Here is a 23,017-nt window from a genome sequence, read left to right on the forward strand (position 1 = left end):
ATCTGGCCGTGGTTCTGCACCAAAACTCACCATATGTACGTGATTCTAGAAGTTTGATATGACAAGATATGAAAAAGATCTGTCACTAAGTCTTATGATGAAACCCTGTGGCCAAATGGAGAATTGAGTCAGTAATTCAGGAATATAGTATGTATTTGGGAGTGTGTATATTTGTCGGGTACGTGTGTGTGTATTTTGAAGACAGAGAGTGGCAAGATAAAGGAGTTAATTTGAAATAAAATTCTTATTTAGTTACAGAAATGTTTCATTAATTTTACCAGGTAATCAACTTACTTTTCCTTTGGTGGTTTGGGGTGGAGGGGGCTTTTTATCTATGTCCGTTAGATTTTCATTTTCACATGCAGCCATTTTTGCAACCACAGCCTTTACTTTGCATTGATTTCAAGGAATAATGATCATACTCTGTCACGTAGAGAGACATTTTTGGACAAGACAGGATATACATTCATTAACAGTTCATTTATTTACCATTATAAGTTTTGCATAAGTGAATTTTCCAGACAACCAAAATTAAACCCATTAAGTTTTTATTTTAATCATTTCAATGGAAAGGGCTCAACTTGCCTCATTTCTTAAAAGAATTCATTCATGTAGGATTCCAAATGAGGAGCAGATAAGTGTGAGAAGAAAATCCTGATGCCTAGCGGGTGGGAATTAGAATATAATGTGCCCTTTAAATCATGCATCATAAAATGATACTTCTGCATGACATTCAAAGATATTGAAAATGGTTACTCTACAACATGGAATCGTAAGGGAAGGACATAAAGCTGCATGATGCTGTCTCAATATTAATCTAGATATAGAGTATATGCAGGAAAATATATAGCATATCAAATCAGTGAATTGGTTCTCTTTGGATGGAGAATTAAATATGATTTTTCATTTTCCCTTAATCTTTCCTTTATTCTTCAGATTTTTTATAATAAACATTTTTCATAATAAGGTTGTTTTTCCAAAGGTTGTTAGTTTTTTAAATTATGTCAGATAGCATGTTTATCCCTTATATAGCAGTGCCTGTTACATATTAAACAATGAATTAGTGCTTTATGAGTAGTAGATGGTCAGAGAATATTCATTTTGTGTGAAAACATTCTCTCGAAAATTCTGAGGGCACTTCCATAGCAGTCTGTTCTTGGACCATTTCACTTCAGAGAAAACTTTCTTCTGCAGACTGAGATTTTTTTCCAATGTGCACTCAATTATCACAGGGGCAAAGAAGCCAGGGAAAGATTTAATATGGGCACCTGCTTCCTCCTCTCTTACATTCCAGAAAGCAAAAGGAAGGGCATCTATTCACAGTTATCAACCAAAGAACATCCTTCAGATGTGCTATGCTAACCCAAAATTTCTGCAAATGCTCGAAGTTCTCTGATTTGCTGCCTGCTCAAATCTTGTGGATGAAAAAGTAAGTATTTACTTTGGTATCCCCATTGAATAATCTATGTTCTCTACTAATGATTTGGTCTTCTGTTCAATTCTCTGTAGATAACCAAATAGTAGCAAGAGGGAGCAGGCATTTAGCCTAGCAGTTAAGATGCACCCCATGCTCATCAGAGTGCCTGCACTAGATCCCCAGCTCGAGCTCTTGACTTTAGCTTCCCATAAACGCAGATCCTGGGAAGCAACCATGATAGCTCAAGTAGTGGAGTCCCCGCCGCCCAAACGGCACATCTGGATTGCATTCCTGTTTCCTGACTGCCCTGCCACTGTGGGTGTCTTCCAAGTGAAAGATGAACGATCTCTCTCTCTCTCTCTCTGCCCCCTCCCAGGCACACAACCTTTATTTCTTTACCAAACAGCATATCAGGTGGGCACAGAGCCTTGCCCCTGCTGAGCTCCATCTCTCTGACTCTGCTTCTCCCAATGCCCCCCTCTGCATCCCACCAAACCTGTGAGAGGGGAGGCAGGGAGGGTGAAGAGGACGGACCCCGGAATGTGCAGCCCCACTGACTGACAGGCAGGTTGAGGGGACTTTTGATTCTGGGGGCCTGGACCAGGATGGGTATCTTGATTGACATATAAAACAGTCCCTTTGTACATGCTGGGCAGAGACACACATGGTCGCTGCTGCTATGCCTAGCTAGTTTTTCCTAGCCTGCCTCTCTCTCTCTCCCTCCCTCCCTCCCTCCCTCTTGTATAAATGAATATTATTTTTAGAAAAAGAAGACAGGAAGACAGCAAGGAATTTATCTTGGCTAAAATACTTGACCATGGTTTCTGAGGGAGTGACATGTGGTCTTTAAGATCATCAAGGACTGACTGATCAGCAACAACAGCACTGTCACTTCTTTGTCTAGAACCAGTTATAACAAACTCGAAGGCCATTTAGGCCATGTTGCCACTGGACTTATAGCCCTCTGCCCTGTAGTCAGTTTCAGTGTATAGAGGCAGTGTATAGAAGCAGATTAGGGTTTCTAGGATAGACTCTAGAGGTAGACCACAAGGATAGCCTTTATTTTGTCCAAATAGTCTCTGTAAGATTAAACTTTTATTATTTATTTATTTGATAGTGACAGATCAAGAGACAAAGAGATCCCTCATCCACTTGTTCATTCTCTAAATGCTCTCAACAGCTGGAGTAGGGCCAGGCTGAAGCCAGAAACTGGGAATTCAGTCTGTGTCTCTCCTAAGAATGAATGGCAGGGACCCAACTATCTGAGGCATCCTATGCTGTGTCCCAGGATGCGCATAAGTAGGAAGGTAGAATTGAGAGCTTAGCCAAGACTCCAACTCAGACACTCCGACATGGAATGTGGGCATCCCAGGCAGCTGCTGTGCCAAATACTCACTGCAAGAATTCCTTTTACCTTGTGTTCTTGAGCAAACTAAACTCTCTGTGACCCAGTTTGCTCATCTCTAAAATAATACCAATAATAGAATCGACCTCATAATGCCTTTGAGGAATTAAATGAGATAATTCATGTACCATGCATAACACAGTTCCTAGGTCATTTAAGTGTTTGAGAAATGTTATTATTATTAGCTTTTCTTCATGAATAACAATGAACATAACTCTGCATGGAAACATTTATAAATTCTTCATATGCCAAAATGTCATGGGATAACAGCAAGTCTGTCCTGGCAGATAGACGGGGTGCAGAACAGGGGCCAGCAAACCATGGCCTGCTCTCTCTTGGTACAAATAAATTGCTATTGAAACACAGAAACATGCATTCATTTACAGATTCTCCTATGCTTCTTTTGTGTTGTAAGGGAGAAATTGAGTAGTTCCAACAGACTGCTTTGCAAGCAAAACCAAACATGTTGACTCTGTGGTCCTTGCAGAAAAAGTTTGCCATCCCCTTGTCCAGACCATAAGGCAAATACAAAGAACATACATGGGAGTTAAAGGAATTGCAATGCTCACAAAAATACTAAAAGCAGAAAAGACTATGAGAAATTACCCCGATTCATTCATCAGCAAGCAAAAAGGTAGCAGCAGCAAGTAACTAAGTGAACTGAACAACATGAAGGAATGAATGTAGTTTGCTTAGTAGAGGCTGCAGGAAGGAATCCTATTGAGGGGAAAGATAAGAAAGAGGAACTCAACATTAAGGAAACAAGGAATGACATCTTCATTCTGTATAGCCCTCTGTTTCAACACAACAATAAAACACTTCCAGAAGTTAGTCAGTGATGCTCTATATAATTATTAAAAGTATATATACGGGGGCCAGCATGTGGCACAGCGGCATAACACCCTGGCCTGAAGTGCCGGCATCCCATATGGGTACCGGTTTGAGATCTGGCTGCTCCACTTCTGATCCAGCTCCCTGCTATGGCCTGGGAAAGCAGTAGAAGATGGCCCAAGTGTTTGGCCCCTGTATGCATGTGGGAGACCTGGAAGAAGCTCCTGACTCCTGGCTTCGGTCAGAACAGCTCCCACCATTGCGGCCAAATGGGGAGTGAACCAGTGGATGGAAGACCTCTCTCTCTCACTCTCTCTGCCTTTCCTTCTCTCTCTGTTTTTCTCTGTTTACTCTGATTTTCAAGTAAATAAAAAAATCCTTTAAAAAAAAGTAGGCCGGCGCCGCAGCTCAATAGGCTAATCCTCCGCCTGTGGCGCCGGCACACCGGGTTCTAGTCCCAGTCGCTCCTCTGCCTGTCCAGCTCTCTGCTGTGGCCCGGGAGTGCAGTGGAGGATGGCCCAAGTCCTTGGGCCCTGCACCCGCATGGGAAACCAGGAGAAGCACTTGGCTCCTGGCTTTGGATCAGCGCGGTGTGCCTGCTGCAGCGCACCTGCCACAGCGGCCATTGGAGGGTGAACCGATGGAAAAGGAAGACCTTTCTCTCTGTCTCTCTCTCTCTCACACTGTCCACTCTGCCTGTCAAAAAAAAAGTATATATATGGGGCTGGTGCTGTGGCATAGCAGGTAAAGCTGCTGCCTGCAGTGCTGGCATCTCATATGGCCGTCGGTTCGAGACTCGGCTACTCCACTTCTGATCCAGCTCTCTGCTTTGGCCTGGGAAAGCAGTAGAAATGGCCCAAGTCCTTGGGCCCCTCCACCCTCATGGGAGACCCTGAAGAAGCTCCTGGCTCCTGGCTTCAGATTGGTGCAGCTCCAGCTGTTGCAGCCAATTGGGGAGTGAAAGATCTCTCTCTCTCTTCCTCTACCTCTCCTTCTCTTTCTGTGTACCTCTGACTTTCAAATAAATAAATACATTTTTTCAAAAAGTATATATATGTGCATGCATCAAAAATGTTGGTGTTAGCTAAAAGATGACTAACACAGAGGGACTAGAATGCAAAGAAATTAGTAAAATCTAGTTTGTTAGTCAAAAATAGATGACAACCTCAAGGGAAATATAAGAAAATACACAAGAAAGTCCACTCTGCCCAGATACAATGAATGGATAATGTTCTATACACAATTTTGAGGAAGAATATGGGCATTAACACTTCCTCAAGACAAAAAAATATATAAAATATCAAGTCAGAACTACTGTCCTGAGGAAGAAATCATTGGCTTCATTGGATAAAATTGTCGAAGCTACGAAGTCTCCCAGCATTTCATTCCACGTGGGTGTCAACCATCCATATATGAAAGCACCAAATTGTAACATTTAAATAAGCAAACAGCATATTTTTTATGTATTCAAGACACAATCCTGTGTAGATGGCAGGGACCCAACTACCTGAGGCATTGCTTCCAGGTCCCCAGGGTTTATATTAGCAAGAAGCTGCAACTGGGAGTCAGAGTTGGGAATTGACCCCAGACACTGTGATGAGGGATGCAGGTATATTAACCTGAGCCCATATGATTCTATTCCATCTGTAATATTTAAGGCTGTAAACCATATCAGTTATAATTAATATAAACTCATTCTCAAACATCGAATAACTTTCTTCACACCTCAGCTGAAGGCCACAAGGGTCAGCTGGTGTGTGGACCTGAGAGTCTAATCAGAAGCCAATCACACAGCACTAACTGAAAAGGGAGTAAAGCAGAGGTGCACTTGTAGACGTACCAACTGCTTCTATAGAACTTAAACTTCCCACAGAATGATCAACTTTTCCTTCACTTGAACTTCTTTCATGAATCTTTGGCAAAAGACAAAGTAGCTCAGAGAGCAACTTATACATTAAACTAAGCTAATGGAATCAAAAGAGACATATTACTAGCTATTGTCTCCAGGGAAGAAAATTCTTGCCATGTACTATGTTCCAATTTTGGAACCAATGGATACCTGCTGAGACATTCAGTTCATTGGATGTGTTCGGCACTGACACTAACTTGTGTGATTTCTTCATTGATACTGCTTTCATGGTTCCATCATCATTACAATGCACTTGGGAGAAAGACTGGGGAAGAGTGTATGGAAGCTCTGCTCTGTCGCACATATGGTTGAACACATCAAAAGCAGTGAGGGATGCAAGGTTGAAATTAACTCTGTTTCGACTAAACCATCATCTCCTTTGGACTCGGAGTAAGATGCATGAACTAGGGTTCCTGTAGAATGTTGTTGCTTCTTTTCAATCTGTGGGGCAGGGAAGGAGGAATAATAATAATATATCCAATAATTGTTGCACTCTGGATATGTTAACAGTTTGCAAAAGTGTTGACTTAAATCCATACTTAGTGATGGGGATAAAAAAAGACTGGAAAGATCTAAATTCATCAAAATGTGAAGATTTTGTTTTCTTTGGCTCATGAGAATGTAGATTTTTCTTGTAGATTTTTCAGAATTTTTCTAAGAAGCATATGTGTGGAGAAATATATATAATAACTTGTATTATATTAGTTTAATTTCTCCTAGCATATTTGTACAAAAGAGAGAAAGAGAAAATTAGCTTATTTCCTGATATGACAGATGGATGTCTGGGAACTACATTTTAAAAATGATTTTAATAAATGAGAGCAGGCAAAATAATAACATTTTTCTGGCATTTAAACCTAATATAAATGAGTAAAAAAGGCGCAGTCTTACCTTAATTAAATATTTCTGCCAAAAATCATTCATTTTTATTTGTCATGTGGATAAATAAGTGCTATTTTCTCCTACTCCTACCATTAATTCTACTTCTGTTCCCTTCCTGTCATTTTTACCTTTCTCTCTTTATTTCTCCCCATCTCCGTCTTTATTGTTCAGATCAAACAACAAGTACAATTGTTCAAATATAAAATAAAAATGTTTGCCTTTTGAGGTAAGAGGCTTACCATTTTGTACGTTTATTTCTCATATTGCTTCCTACTCATGAATTATGTGTGTGTGAATTGTTCTATTTTAGTCATGAAAGTGAAATAGATATTATACTAATTCTAGAAACAGGTAGTAACTAGAATATATTTGCAATTAATGAGAATTTTTCGATATGTCTACATTACAAGTCAACATTTAAAAACACATTTCTGAGCATATGTACACAAAAATGTGTATTTTAGTCCATTATAAGAACTCTAAGTACAAAAATTGCTGTATCTAAAACAATTTGTACTTTTGCGCTTGCCATTTTCTTGGTCTATTATAAACAAATGCACATTTTATAGAGCACATTTAAATGCATTATTTTCACATTTAAAAATGTACTCTTTTTTAAAAGAGCATTAAAAGAAGCGTTAATGTAGCCATCTTACTAATTTCATGCCAGCAAAGAGTGAATCAGTTGAAAGTTGGGAATTCAAATAAAATATTCTACCTGTGTTACCAACATATGTGATCTGAACTTTCAGAATAACAGTGAATCAATTGGGTTGAAGATAATAGGACAAATATAATCAGACTAGAAGACCATATGCAATATACAGTATTAGTCCTATACATTTGCAAGTCAGAGAGATCCGTGGGCCCTATCCAGCTGTGTTAGTCATTACGGCATCTTGGGACTGTTTCTGATCGACCCTAAGGCTTAGTTTTCTCCTCTGCTGGATATGAAAAACAGTACCCATGTTATAGGACTTCTGCAAATGAAACCATGCACAGAAACATTGGACTTCATCAGAGGCCTGAATTAAAAGCTCCCTAGGGCATCTATCACAGCCTTCTGTGGTTGCTGCCTGTGTTAGTCCATAACCCAGTCATTTAGCCTTCAAAGCAGAGTCCAGCTCTTCCTGGACCATGTTCTAGCCTGCTGATCTACTGCTCCAATCCCCTTGATTTTCCTGAAAAGTCTCCAAGCCACAAACACACAATGACACAGCCTCAACTTTGCACAGTATCTTGATAGGCAGACTGATTGAAAGGCAGAAACAGATTGATGTGACAAATAAACATACTGCCTTCAAAATCAACCAATCTTAATGTAAAATTTTTAGCATACATCAGGCTCCTGACTCCTTCCCCTCCCCCTCTTACCTTGCCTACAAATTAATTTAGTCTTTTCCATTTTGAATATTTAATCATATTACGAGAAAGTTCAGTCTTAAAAAAATAATAACACAATCTGCCAGGCACTGAAACTTAGTAAAATGCTATTAATTTCATATTTTCCTTGTTAACTTCCTAAAAATAGTTGAACTCAATCACATTATAATTGCATAGATTTAACATTAGCCCAGCTGGGTACTTTTCTTCCTGCACACTTAGTAACCCCGGAGCCATGAAACTAATCCCATATTTAGTGAAGTGAACAGAAGGAGCCAGAAACCAAGGCACGCAGAGGTCCAGCCTCAAGCTGACCCCTCTGTACCACTGTTCCACCAGCCCTCAGCCATGGGGCTACCCTCTCTGGTCCTCTGATGGGGATTAACTGACTTTGCTGTGCCTGGGTCATTGCTTCAGTTACTTGCCCTGTGCTCCTTCCAAGGACAGGATAGTGGCTCCCTCCTGCTGGCAGCCTGAGAGTGAACGTCTTCTTAGAGTTGTTTTCTACACTCCCTCAACCAGACATGGGACACACCTACCTGGACTTCCAAGCAATATTTCATCTCTGATTCCTGGGCCAGCTGCCACACAGTGTTGACTGTCTGGACTGTCATTCACTCCTGTTACTCTATGCCAAATGGCCTGAAGTGGCCACACCTCTTTTGTCACCTTCATTGGTGTGTCATGCAATCACCATGACCTCCATCTGCCAGTAGTGCATCCATTTCTCACGCCTGAGCATTACTCAATCAGCCTCTTTCCAGCACCTTGGCTTTTTTGGCTCCTTCTCTGACCCAGAGGATCCAAGACACAATTGTTGCCGTTACAGTTTTTGAGCCCAGGAGTGTCTCAGTCGACGAACAACTCAAAAGTCTTACTGCTTTCACTTTAAAGACTTCAAATTATATGGATTTTTCCTCTCCATTAATTTGGTTCTGAATCTGTAAATGCCATCTGGGATTCTTTAAAAGTTTTCTCAATCAGTGTTTGTGGTTTAAAAAATACTCAACTTGCCTCGATGTTGGCTGTTCAGAGAACTGATGCTCGGATCTTTGATGAATTCTGCACCACCTGAGAAGCACATCTCTGTTTGCTAATTCAGAGAGCACCGTATTTGTAAATGGATGAGAGGATGGGGAAAGTAGCCTTGAACCAGACCCAAGTAAAACAGGAAAGGGATAATATTAAGATTGCTAGAGAGGGGAGATCCTGAGAGGTGTTTATGCTCCTTCAATCCAAATCATATATACACATACTGTATATGTGTATCTGCCAGGACTTGAAAGCGAGCCATCTCTACCTTCCCTGAAGAAAAGGAGTTGGAGCCTCAGCAGGGGTAAATGAGCTTCCTGCAGGTTTAAGAATCTGTTCCCTGATCCAAACCGGGGTGCTTGAACAGTTCTGATAATGAAATAAAATGAATTTTCAACTGTTATCGAAATGCTGCTTAGCGGACCCAGACAGGCATCGCCATTGGTGCTCACACAGAAAAATGAGTTTACCACAGATGTTCCACGTCTTAAAAGTCTTCCTCCTATTTTATTTTGAGCAACTTGCTCTGTAAGTGGGTCCTTGGCAAGGTTATCCACGTCTGCGCAGCAGAAAGCGTGCCGAGCTGCCTCCCACCCTTCCCGAAAGCCATTGCGGTGGCACAACTGTTAGACTGGCCGTCGGACCAGGTTTGTGGTTGGGTGAGGCTAGGGCAAGCTCACCTGGAGAGTGACAGCCCACAGCCACCTGCATACACAAACACGTACTGTGCCTCACCCAAACTATGTTAAGAACTTCCTGATTGGAAGTTCTACCTTTGTAGGTCTTTGCAGGTTCCTGGGATTGAACACAGAAGAAAACTACGTTGCTCTAAGCAAAATAGCCATATATGAAAGCTAGCCCTCAAGCTGAGAAAAACACTTGTCATAGATAGCAAAGCTTTATCACTTTTTTTTTTTTTTTTTTTTTTTACAGAAAGAGACTGTTCCAACTATTAAAAACTTCCAATCTCTGCTTTCACCTCATTGGACCCAGAGCAAGATCTAGTCATTCACAAATGAAAATACACAATTGGCCAATATGCACAGAAAATTATTGAATTCCTGGGATTCACAAAAATACTATTTTCAAATTAAAGTGGTATCCGTTTTTATTGATTTGAAATGAAATATCATAAAATATTTAGTGCTTGTAAGTTTATAAATGGCAAGTATTCACTAACACTTCAAGTAGAAGTATATAAACTGGTTCTTCATTTTAGACGTCAATGTTGGGCCGATGCTGTGGCATAGTGGGTAAAGCCGCCACCTGTAGCGCTGGCATCCCATAGGGGCCCCGGTTCGAGACCCAGCTGCTCCACTTCCGATCTCTCTGCTATGACCTGGGTGGGCAGTAGAGGATAGCCCTCCTCCTGAGCAGCAGAAGGCATGCTGAGCTGCACCCACGTGGGAGACTCAGAAGAAGCTCCTGGCTCCTGACTTCGGATCAGTGCAGCTCTGGCTGTTGTGTTCATTTGGGGAGTGCACCAGCAGATGGAAGACCTCTCTCTATCTCTCTCTCTCTTTCTGCCTCTCCTTCTCTCTCTGTGTAACTCTGAATTTCAAATAAAATAAGTAAATCTCATAAAATGTTAATGTATTTAGTTTGAATATTAATTGATTCACTGGATGAATATTTATTAATATGATAAAATGTTGACCTTATTACGTTAAACACTTAAGCTCTTAAAAACATACAACCTGTTTGTTCATAATAACACCAATAAATACATTTATAAGAAAAATATTCAAAGTAACAGATCAAAATACTATGGTTAATAAAAATTACAGACTTTTGGGTGATTTCATTGTTTTTCTCTCTTTTCCACATTTTCTAAATTGATCATTTTGTTTGTATCACAGAAAAATATGAAGCACTTTCTTTCTTTATATGTTTAAGAATATATCTATCTACTATGGTTTAATACAAGTATTAATATCTACTTGTTTAAACAGTTTTAAATCTCACTAATATTTAAACTGAATATGGGCAACAGAGATTTTCTGGCTGTGGCAACTTAAGTCTGCATGTGAGTTATGGAGCGTGACAGTCATATATGAACCAGCAACCTCATTACTCTGTGTAATTATATGTACTGTTGTAAACCCTGGTTTTCAGTTTTCCCCTGGAGTATGTTTTTGTTTAAAAGGAAATCACCAGCACATCTCATTATACATGACACCATCATTCTACTCTTTCAAAAAATGGCTTGGATTTTGAAATTGAGTCTTCTGTTGTAATTGTCCAGCCTTGAGTTTGTTGATATCCTGGGCACAAGCTGTATTTCAAGGCAAAATTTACACATGGTCAGAATGAGGACACTGCCAATGCCTGACTTTACAGAACTCTTCAATTTAAAGTGCATTGCAGAACTCCCACAATGAAGAGTGCACCTGGCCCAGGATCGGCATGGTACAAATGAAATAATGCAGGAAGCTTCTACTCCTCGGATATGAGGATGGACTTGCAGAGCGCCTGCTGTGTTTCCAGAAGGTCTGATGTGACCTTGACTCACCAGACTTTATCTCCCACACACGTGACTACTGCTGCAACTTTGAGCACCAGCAAACAGCATGGTACTGATTTTGGAGAAAACTGCTATCTATGTTTTACTATGAATCCTGAAAGGCAGTGATGTTCTGTGTCTCTTTGCATAGTAAACTAAAATGAATTCACTTACACAAGCAACTCTCTGATCTAGTTTTGGTGTCAATGTGAATTTATGATTTGCTGGTCATTCAATATTGTGTGTGTTTCATGTGTATGTGTGTATGCATCTGTATATGGTTGACTATTTCCTAAGTATTTTTGTTAATTCTTACGATAGTCTCCAATTTTACAGTTCTGTTTTATATATAAAAAGGAAAACTTAAGTCTAGGCAGACATTAAATAATTGCCACAACTGCAGAACTAGAATAGAAGAGGTTAAGTGGGCAAGTCAAATCCCAACTTCATCATTGACTAAAAACATGACCTAACCCCTCTATGCTTCTCTCTCTTTCCATAAAGCTATGTGAGTTCTTGACATGATAATAGCTTACAAGACACAAAGCAGAGGCCCACAGACCTTTTAAGAGTCTCAACTCAGAACTGGGAGACTATCACTTCATCCACCTTCTATCGGCAAGACCAGCCCAGATTCTAGGTGGGGAGTGGTGGTAAACAATGTGCTTCTTGGCTAGGGAGGTAGCCTGCACTTGGACAGCAGCTGGGAAGGATTGTGGGTGGCCTTCCTTACAGGCAACCCATCATAGAGCTCATGTTGGTTACTAGGCAGAGAAACACCTCAGTGAGCCATCCTGCTGGACAGAGACAATTGATAGGACAAGCAACTACCTTCCTGGGATCTTCAAAGAGACATATATACTGTATCTAGAAGTGGTTGTGTCTTTTGCGCTCAGGAATTTTTAAAAAATTGTACAGATGTTTCATCTTTGCATTACCTTTGATGGGGAGTGTGGTGATTCTGGGCCCACATGGCAGAGGAGTAATAAAAAAAGCAGTCTTCCAGCCCGTGCAGATGATATGCGTGCACATTAACAGAGACACATGGGAAGATTGGAGACCATGTTGGAAATGAGCAAGGGCTACAATAGCAAAAGAAAATGGATTATTAGGTTTTGGGGGATAGTTTTTAAGCATTCTCCAGGGATTTTCAGAAATGCTGAGTAAAAGATGGGCTTCTCAGCTATCAAGTAGACTGGGAGTTTGAATTATTGTGATTAAAGTGATAGGAATGAAATTATCTTCTTGGGTTATTGAATTCTGACGTGTACTTGCCGTGTATGTAAAAAGTTGTGGGCAGTGTCTGGCTCAAACTAAAGACTCAAGAAATGGGAAAAGTCAAGAGCAGGGGTGGAGGGCTATAGGATTGGATTTAAACATTAGTATACTTAAGTCTATACTCTTATCATTTGTGTTTTAGTGTGTTGTATGGTTATAAGAACTCCACATGGCTTCTTAGTATCCTTGGATAGATGAGCCACTGTTTTCAGTATCTAGGGTTAACTTACTGTCCTTATGAAATTCTTTGCAAGGATGCTGGTAAGAATGTAGAAGGAAAAGAAGCTCTCACTGGGGTAAGATTAAAGTGGAAGAGGCACAGAGATGTATCCCAAAGTCAGGAAGATGGTGACTTAAAACAGCCATGGCTTGATGTGAGAAAGCCATGGCCTTACAGCTTAAATACAAATTAGATCCTGAACTCAGGTTCTAGCAATCTTTGAAAATTCAAGAAACTTATAGCAGCTTTTCTTGTACCTTATTGTAAATTGTAGCAATCAAATCTATTCCTGACTTCTCTTTCATGGACTGGGAATCTTAGGTTGAAAAGAAGCAATGTTTTAAAAGCTGTATCTAGATCTGATTGGGAGCTGACTTTGTCCAGTCTGAAGCTGTGGAAGTCAAGCAAGATGTAGGAGAACTACTCACAAACCTCAGAGGAAGGCCAGAAAGCCTGCAGCTCATACAAGATCTCTACCCATATATTGATGACATGCATCTCCCAAGATTATTCATTTCTTAGAATATCTCTGGCTCACAAATCTGCCCTTTCCAATCTCCTCAAAAGCCCTCCACCACCACTCCCAGAGTCTTCCCTTGCACTCTTGGAAATATAAATCAGATTCATGCATCACTGAATTGAGAGGATATATAATACATATACCTAATAGAAAGTATTGTCAACATGTATATATTCTTTTAAATTTAGTTATGTATTTGAAAGAGGCCACACATTATGAAAAGAGCAAAAGAGAGAGAGAGATCTTTCATCTGCTGGTTTACTCTCCAAATACTTGCAACAGCAAGCATTTGTTTGCTCCTGCTCCTGGCAGGAGCCAGTAACTCAGTTGAGGTCTCCCATGTGTGTGCCAGAGACCCAGGTTCTTTATTCATAATCTGCTAGCTCTTACAGTACACATGAGCAGGTAGCTGGAATGGAAACTGAGGCAGGATTTAATCCCAGGCACAGTGATATGGGATATGAGTTGTCCCAAATGGTGGCTTAATCTATTGTTCCACAATGCCCACCCAACATGTATGTTTTCACCAAAGGATACTTTTAATTGTATCTAAGTTATATTTCAATAAATGAAACTTCAGGAGAAGTCTACTTTGGATGAAGTAGGATTTTTCTGAGTCTGCATTAAGAACATAAGACTGACTTGCAAGTCAGCCTTGGGTAAGTAGATAGGCTTCTTTTTTGAAATCCTACTAGCTCTCATTGACTTACCCAGAAGGATGCCTAGTGAACTAGAGAATATTATATTTTTTCTGTAAGCAAAGAAGTAGGGGTTAAGATGGGGGAATATGGGGTACTGCATAATGGAGAAACACTAGGTAGATTGATGAAAAGCCTGAAAGCAGAAAATCCTGGGAAAAGTCCTTACAATTAGCCTCGAGGAACCTCAAGTCTTGATAGCTAGGTGATTTGCCATAAAAGTCTCAGAAGTATCCTTGCTCATAATGCACTAAGAGTTTAACTGCAAGTGACCCAGAAAGTTCCCTGATGGGAGGACTTAAGGAAGACAATGGATCTACAGATTTTGGGTCATAGAAGCAAAAGGCAAGGAACAGAATCCACAATGACAGGAACCAGACTGATGTTCAAGAGAACAAATGAAAGCAGGGTACCCCAATAGGGACCTCTCAGTGCAGACCACATGGTCATTAGCAGAGATCTCTGAACATCCACAGAAACTACCTGAGTATGGACAGGGTAAAAATCTAAATCACCAAACATTTGCTCAAGAGATCCAATGATCCAACAAAGACAATCTGACCTTCCACATCATCCAGAAGCTTATATTTTCCTGTAATTCCCCACCTGGCTCCAAGGAACACTTAGAGCACTTGCTGTCCTGCAGGTGAAAGAAGGGAATGTTCTCAAATTCCTTGCAGCAGGAACTCACTGAGTTGGCACCAACCTTGACCTGCAGATGAAACAGCACATCTACAAAAGGAAAAGTGATGATAGCTACATGATCAACCTGGAGAGGTCCTGGGAGAAGCATCTGTTGGTTGATTGTGCCATTGTCACAGTTGAAAATCCTGCTGATGTCAGTGTCACATCCTCCAGGAACATGGGCTAGAGGGTCAGGCTGAAGTTTGCTGCTGCCACTGAATTCAGTCACTCCCATTGCTAGCCACTTCATGCCTGGAAACTTTGTTCACCAGATCCAGGTAGCCTTCTGGGAGCAATGTGGTCACTGATCCCAGGGCTGATCACCAGCTTCTTACAGAGGCATCTTTTGTGAACTTGCCTACCATAGCTCTGTGTGAAACAGACTCTCCTCTGCTCTGTGTGGACATTGTCATCCCATGAAACAACAAGGTAGCTCACTCAGTGAGTCTGATGTAGTGGATGCTGGCCCAGAAAATTCTGTACATGCATAGTACTATCTCCTGTGAACACCCATGGAAGGTCATGCCTGATCTCTACTTCTACAGATACCAAACAGATTGTAAAGGAAGAACGGGCTGCTGCTGAAAAAGCTCTGATCAAAGAGGAATTTCAGGGTGAATGGACTGCCATGACTCATGAGTTTACTGCTACTAAATTCCATACTGCAGGCTATAACACTCGGCCTGCCCCAGAAAACTGGGCTGCAGCTCCTACTGCTCAGGCCACTGAACTGAGTGGTCGCAAGATGCTTTTCCAGACAGGCTCTGAAACAAAATGACACTAATTCCTAAAAAATATAAAAAAAAGATGATCTCAGCCTAAGGATTTTTATATCCAGTTAATTGCAGAAATAACATCCAGCTTCCTTTCTTGACACCTGGTAAGGTAAGTATTTATTTAGAAAGGTTATTAGATTAATTGTGTAAATTAAAGAATATATCGAGAGAAGCTTCTGCACAAAAAAAGGAAGTACTCAACAAAGGGAAGAGGCAACCAACAGAATGGAAGAAAATATTTGCAAACTATACATCTGATAACAGATTAATATCCAAAATATAAAGAGCCCAAGACATTCAACAACAACAAAACAAATAATCCAATTAAGAAATGGGCTGAGGATATGAATAAGCATTTTTCAAAAGATGAAATACAAATGGCCAATAGACACATGAAAAAACTCTTAGGATCAATAGCCATCATAGAAATGCAAATCAAAAGCCCAGTGAATTTTCACCTCACCCCAATTAGAATGACTATAAGCCAAAAATAAATTAATAACAAATGCTAGTGAAGGGGGGAAAAGGTACCCTCATAGACTGTTGGTGGGAATGTAAACTAGTGCAACCAATTTGGAAGAAAGTTTGGCGATTCCTCAAAATGTGAAAGTAGATCTACCATATGACCCTGCCATACCACTCCTGGGAATTTACCCAACAGGAATGAAATCAGGATATGAAAGAGTTATCTGTACTCACATGTTCATGGAAACTCAATTCACTATAGCTAAGATATAGAATCAAACCAGATGTCCATCAATTGATGGCTGGATAAAAAAAAATGTGATGTATATACACAATGGGATACTATTCAGCCATAAAAAATTAAATCCTGCCTTTTACAACAAAATGAATGCAATTGGAGAGTATTATGCTAGTGAAATAAGCCAGCTCCAGAAAGATACATATCACATAGTGTCTCTGATTTGTAGCAACTAATATGCAGAATCCAAAAAGTATAATGAGTAACATCTTAAGATTTGATTATTGTTTATAGTCCTTGTCTATACACCTGAGGAACAGTTGTTTTTCTACTTACTACTTATTGAATTCTTTATTTAATAGAGGATCAAGCTTGTGATTATAAAGTAAATTGAAAGTATATCAATGAAAAATTAGCAGAAAAATAAGAACAGAAGGGAGAGCGAGGGTGGGAGTGTGTGAGGGAAGGAGAGTGAGAAGTATCTTATGGTCCAAAAACTTTACATCTGAAATACATGAAATCTATTCAACTTATATAAATAAATCAATAAATAATTTTAAATATAGAGATATATCTTCTCACATTTGAGCTATGAATATAAATTTTTAAATAGATTTTTAGGATATATTTTACCTACCACAAAGTGTACCCATTTAAAGTACAAATGTGCAAATTCAACCTCGTCTAATACATTTAAAGAGTTGTACAACTTTCATGCAAATCTAATTTTGGAACATTTTTACTATTCCCAAGAGAAAGCGTTCACCCATTGACAATAAAATTTTTAAACAATTACCTAATAAAAAGCCTGTTGATGATTTGAAAAAAAAAGAATTGAGGAGGAGGATACATTAAATGGGTTCATGGGCACTGAGCCTCATGGAGGAACAAGATCCAGGAACAGGCAGTTAATCGTGTCTCTGATGTCCCTGTTGTCTCTTGTATCTCTTCTGTTGTGTTTCCTTTGCCCAGAGACAAGATTCCCAGTCTATTCCATAGTCACTTGGCAGCAGCTTGGAAGTCTTTATACATAACAGCAGTTCTAATAATCTTCAAGAAGTCACTTGACTTTCTGGCTCCAGAATCCCAGGAAGCTAGAGGCAGCTAGCCTTTCATTACCACCTAGTGGTGGCTTGAGGCATAGACTCTTAGGTGGTGCAAACCAATCCAAGAGGCCATTGACAAGTATCAGAGAAGGCAGGCTGAAGACACTTTGCAATGGCTTACTCAGCATCTTTCTCAACTCTCTTTTTCAAATCTCCCTCTACTATGGAGGTTAAAATTCTAAAATCTTGCTCTCAGCCTCCTTTGCAATTTGAATTAACCTCCTGTTTGCAAAAATCCTTGAGCAGGGAAAAAATGGCAAAAGAAAAAGGACAAAAACCCTGGAGGAGACAATGTCCTTTGAAGTTCAGCTGTGGCCTCTCATTCCCTTGCCCCACTCCCTCTTTCTCTGCTCAGAATTCAGATGTGGTATTTATGACTGTGACTGCCAGTTTGTAATCATGAATTTACAACAAAGGGGACAAAGACTACATACCAAGACCTGCAAAGCCAAAACATGGAATGACCTCGGTCCCTCTGATGGTATTAGTCTGGCCTGAATTTCATGAGACAAATAAGGAAAAAGATATCTCCATGTGTTTCCTCTGCTGTTAGATTTTCTTTTCTTGTAGCCAAAGCCATTCACAAAGATGAAGAGGAAATCATTGCCATCTGAACAAAAGCTAGGTGATGTTTCTTATATTCCTGAATGCCCTTATAATTTTATTTATTAATGCATTCATCCAACAAATATTTATTGATCATCTATTTTTCTGAAAAACAGTCTGCAGGTGCTGGGGAAACATTGAGGAGCTAGATAAAATCTGTGATATTAGCCCTTCTAGAAACTCAAAGTGTGTAACCACCTCTTCCAATTGAGCCTCCTCTTTGTTCAATGTTCCCATCCTTGTGAGATTCGATTTACAACATAAAAAGGGACCTGATTAGGGTTGATAAACCACATAGACTTATCCTGAAGATAGGAAACTATAGTTTATACTTCTTTTATGTCTAGATTTTTGTACTTGGTAGTTACACAATAAAAAAAAAAGTTCTCATCAACTAGCTTCTTGGTCAAAGAGAAAAAATTAAAATTTTTGCCAAAAATACCTTTCCAACAGCCACTACCTCATGTTCATCTATCACATTTTCTTCAAAGAGGGTCAGAAACATGAATCACGTCTCAGACTTTTCTGTCTATCTTGAGCCTGTTTCTCTGGCTTATTTATTCTACACTCATGCATGTTCAATTTATTTATACTGTCCTTGGTTGATCTTTGGTTTTTAGACTCACTAGTGTTGGTAGATTCCTGAAAAATTCCTCATGCTTAATGTCATTTTTTAAGCTATGCTTCAGCATAGGGCTCTCTTTGTTCATAAGAATTCTAATAGTATCTCATCACAGCTGCATACAACCTATACAGGAATGTGTCCATCACTTTTTCAAGGAGAGGGTTACACGTGTGGTTTCCAAACCACTATGGAAAAATGTAAGTGTAAAAAAAAAAGCTTATGTTGAGATTTTAGTTCCTTGATGCCAAGACAGCAGCAAAGCTGAATCAGAAATAACATCAGAATGAAGAGGAATGCATTTGATTTGAGCAAAGTGTGGCAGCTCAGTATATGAAAGCAACCCACTGTTCAACATTGATTGACTATTAGCATATTATAATTTAACCTCATATTGCAAAGATTCTTCATGTAAATGGTTGGGAAAAATCTGTAGGCAATTATTGTTAATAACAAGCAATTTACAGCATCCAGGGATCACAAAACCTGTTACAAATTATTCAACAGTATCATTCAAAGCTCACCATCATGAAAGGGAAACACATAGAGATTAGGTTGTTTGACAAAGACGTCACTGCCCGTCACTAGGGACAGCACTGTGACAAAAGGTTGGGGATCCATGCAACTCATACTTAAAGCACCCAAATTCCTTACACCGTAGCAATCCCATTAATACTGTTCTCCTCTCTAACCTTCCATTCCCACACTACATATTCACCAGATTTTTCTCTGTGGTCCATTAGCCTTCAAAGAGTTGAGCAAATATATCCAAGGGCATCAAGATGGATACATGGAAGTGGTGGGATGTGAACACCTGCATGATGTAATGAAGAAAAGAGAACTGAAAAAAGAACAATTATTCCCCAAATAACCGATGATGGTAATCAGTACATAGGATACTAGATGCTGTTCACTTGGGCCCAAATGCTTTTTTATGCTTCTCTATTATCTCTCTGTCAATCCATTTCTTTGGTAATGAGTCCCAAGTCAAAGAAAAAAGAAAGTAATGGAAATGAAAATTAAGAGAATCTTAAAATCCACAGAAACAAAGGGAAGATGTTCATATTATCCTGCAGAGAAAATGAAAAAATCATGAAACACAGATGCATTTGTGGAGGGTGTATGATGGCTGGCAAACATGAGGCATTTGCAGGGGGACCAGGATCACAGTTTTAACATCAACAAGAAGGACAATTACAGAATTAGGTACCATGTGTAATTAAGGTATTTAAGGGAATGTCAGAAATAGAGAGGGGGCATGTTTTCACTAAGGGAAATTATTCATTACATCTGATGGCTAATCCACAAGTTGTTATTACATATTTTTATTTATTTGAAAGGCATATCAAAGAGGAGACAGGAGAGAAGAGGGGTGGGAGAGGGAAGAGAGAGAGAGAGGAGAAAGATCCCATTCAATGGTTCACTCCCCAAATGCCCACAGCAGCCTGGGTTGTGCCTGGCCAAAAGTGGGAACCAAGAACCCAATCCAGCCATCCTATGTGGATGGCAGGAACCCACATCCCTAAATCAGCTCTGCTGCCTCTCAGGATCTGCATTAGCAGGAAGCTGGATGTAGGAATCAGAGCCAGAAAACAAACAAAGTGCTCTCATGTGAGACACGGGTATCACATCTTAACTTGAGTCTCAACTGCCAGGTTAAACACCTGGCCCAGGGTATTCATAATTTGCCACTATAGGAAACAAGGTTAAGTAGAAATCTTTACACACACAGCATCTCAGAAACTTTCCTTGGCTACAGTCCACTGTGAATTTCAATGAGGAATATATTATATTCAATATTTTCCAAATGCGCCTGAAATGGGACTCATTTTCAGAATGCCTACTATGACTGTGGTAAGACATTGAATCCATCCTTCAAAGAATATGCAGAATGCAACTCAACTTCTTCTGTCAGGCTGAGCATCATTCCTTACCATGTGTAAGTTGAAATTTATAATAACTTTCAGCTCTATTTTACAAAGAAAAAAAAAAAACGCTTTGCTCTGCTTTTCGGCTGATGTGTTACTTCGGTCTTCTTTAAATCCACTCAGAACCTTCCCTTCCCATCTAATTATGTATAGTAGAGTTTGAGCACCACACATCTCGTATCTGTTTCCAGACTCTGTAGACACAGTAGCTTGTATCTAAAATTCTTTGGCATGATGGTCAAGGAATAATTAAATTAATTCCTGTAATATAAGGAAGCACATTTGGACACTAAGATGTATGCTGTCTGTGTCATGCTGAAATACAGTGTATGTCAAAATAAATGGTAACAGAAACACAGAAAATCCTGATGGCCTTCCCCTCCCTCCCTAAGGAAAATTTCTTGTTTTCATGCTTTGTGTTGCTTTTTGCAACGACCTTGATCTTCATCATGCCTAACTCCCTTTTTTATTGAAGAATTAACATCAAAGCAAAATATCTGACAGGGTTCTTACTTTCAACAACTTTTTAAATTAAACCCAAAGAGTTGCTTTTTTTCTCAAATTGAAAATATATGTGTTCACCATACGCCCCTGAGTTTCAGCATCTTCAACCACACACCCCAGTGCTTATTGTTTTAAAAACCAAATATACTCACACCTGAAATAACTACAAAGGCTCCCTCCCCAGGCCATGCCCAATCAAACACGCCTGTTCTAATCTGCTACTAATTGATCACACGTGCTGTACACATGGAAACGAGTGCATTGCTGTCCAGAGTTCTCTAATGACTTCCAGAGCTGGACTCTTCAGAATCACGGCAAGCATGTGTTGAGGTTATAATTGGAGAACTGTGCCTCTTAACTGCTATTTATTTTTAATATGGGCTCTTTGGAAAGGAATGTTTTCTGAGATCTCTGCTACTTTAAGCACAACCCTCAGACCAGCAGCACTGGCAAACCACATGAGCATGGTAGAAATGCAGAGCTGAGGCTCCATCTGAACCTCAAGCAGAATCTGTAGTTCAACAAGAAGCTCAAGTGATTACTGTACTCATTAAAGGTGCAGAAACCCTGAGTTGTGTGTGGCTATTGATCACATTTCCCATTCTAGGCTGAAAGACCACTCACATTTATTGTCCAATTAATGCCTTTTCTCCATTCTACCGAAATAAAAAATCTAATCAACAAATCAAGTTATTATATTGTGTTACTAAGAAATATGGAAGAGTATGTAATGGTTTCAAAGTTCATTTAAGAAATGTTTCCTATCCAAAATTATTTACTTTGATGTGGCTACAAATTATGGAGATGCCTGTGGACTTCATGTTTTGCAATGACTTTAGGAAAATTCATCATTTCAGTCTCATGGAGAGTAATAAAAACGGTGACAAAAAAATACCTCCTTTCAGGCAGTTTCTTCTTGATCTTCCTCTTCATCAGATGGCTGGGACTTTGGTAAAGATTATTGTAAGCCAAAGACTTGAACTGATGGGAGAAGTACTTAGAACATGTTTAACAACAGAGTAGAAAAGCCCACCGGTCTGCATCCCTTGGTGCGATGTTTCGGCTTCATGGCTTATTTATAAAAGTCTCGAATTTGGCCTAGCCTAAAGAAGAAAGTCATGTGCTGATGTGATGAAGCAAGGAGCTGAAAGGAACTAGACATCATGAGAAGAGAAACTTTCAACTTCTAACAAACTTCAGATGCTGTTCATTCAGTTGTGTTTTACTCCATTCAGATTAGTTGCTGGACAAGGCCTGGATACCTATGGTGCTGCCATGACCAGAAACAAAATTTTTTCTAACCCATCTTTGAAATCTGCCCTCAAAATGATCTCATAAGCATCACTCAGAAATGATGTGATTTTATTCTCATTAGCTGTTTTAAAATTTTTGTAAGACTTATTTATTAATTTGAAAGTTTGAGAGAAAGAGAGAGAGAGGGAGAGAGAGAATCTTCCATCTGCTGGTTCACTCCCCAGCTGCAATGGCCAGGGCTGGTCCAGACTGAAGCCAGGATCCAGGAGTTTCATCCAGGTCTCCCACATTGGTGGCATTGGCCCAAGCACTTAGGCCATCATATGCTGCCTTGCCCAGGCCATTAGCAGGGAGCTTGATTAGAAGTGGAGCAGAAAAGATACCAACGGGCGCCCATATGGGATGCTAGTGTCACAGGTGCTAACATCACCCACTATGCCACAACACTAGCCCCTGTTTTATAACTTTTCAAAATTTTATTTGTTTAACTTATTTGAAAGGTAGAGTAATGGAGATAGACAGAAAGCTATTTTCTACTGGTTCACCTCCCAAATGCTCACACTGGCTGGGACTGGGCCAAGCCTGACTCAGGAGCCAACAGCTCAATCCAGGTAGATGGCAGGTATGCAACTTGAACTTGTCACTGCTGTCACCACTGCCTCCCAGGGTGATTATTAGTAGGAAACCAAAATATGGAGCAAAGCTTGAACTCAAACCCAGGCACTTCAATATGGGATGTGGATATTCCAAGATACA

The 23,017-nt window shown here is 39.8% G+C and overlaps 1 pseudogene; it reads left to right on the plus strand.

Moving 5' to 3' along the window:
* Nucleotides 1–1,558: 1,558 nt before the first annotated feature.
* On the plus strand, nt 1,559–15,540 carry LOC133766368 (small ribosomal subunit protein uS2B-like; annotated as a pseudogene).
* The last annotated feature ends 7,477 nt before the right edge of the window (nt 15,541–23,017 follow it).

This window comes from Lepus europaeus, chromosome 9 (genome assembly GCF_033115175.1).
Source record: "Lepus europaeus isolate LE1 chromosome 9, mLepTim1.pri, whole genome shotgun sequence".
Lineage (NCBI taxonomy): Eukaryota > Metazoa > Chordata > Mammalia > Lagomorpha > Leporidae > Lepus > Lepus europaeus.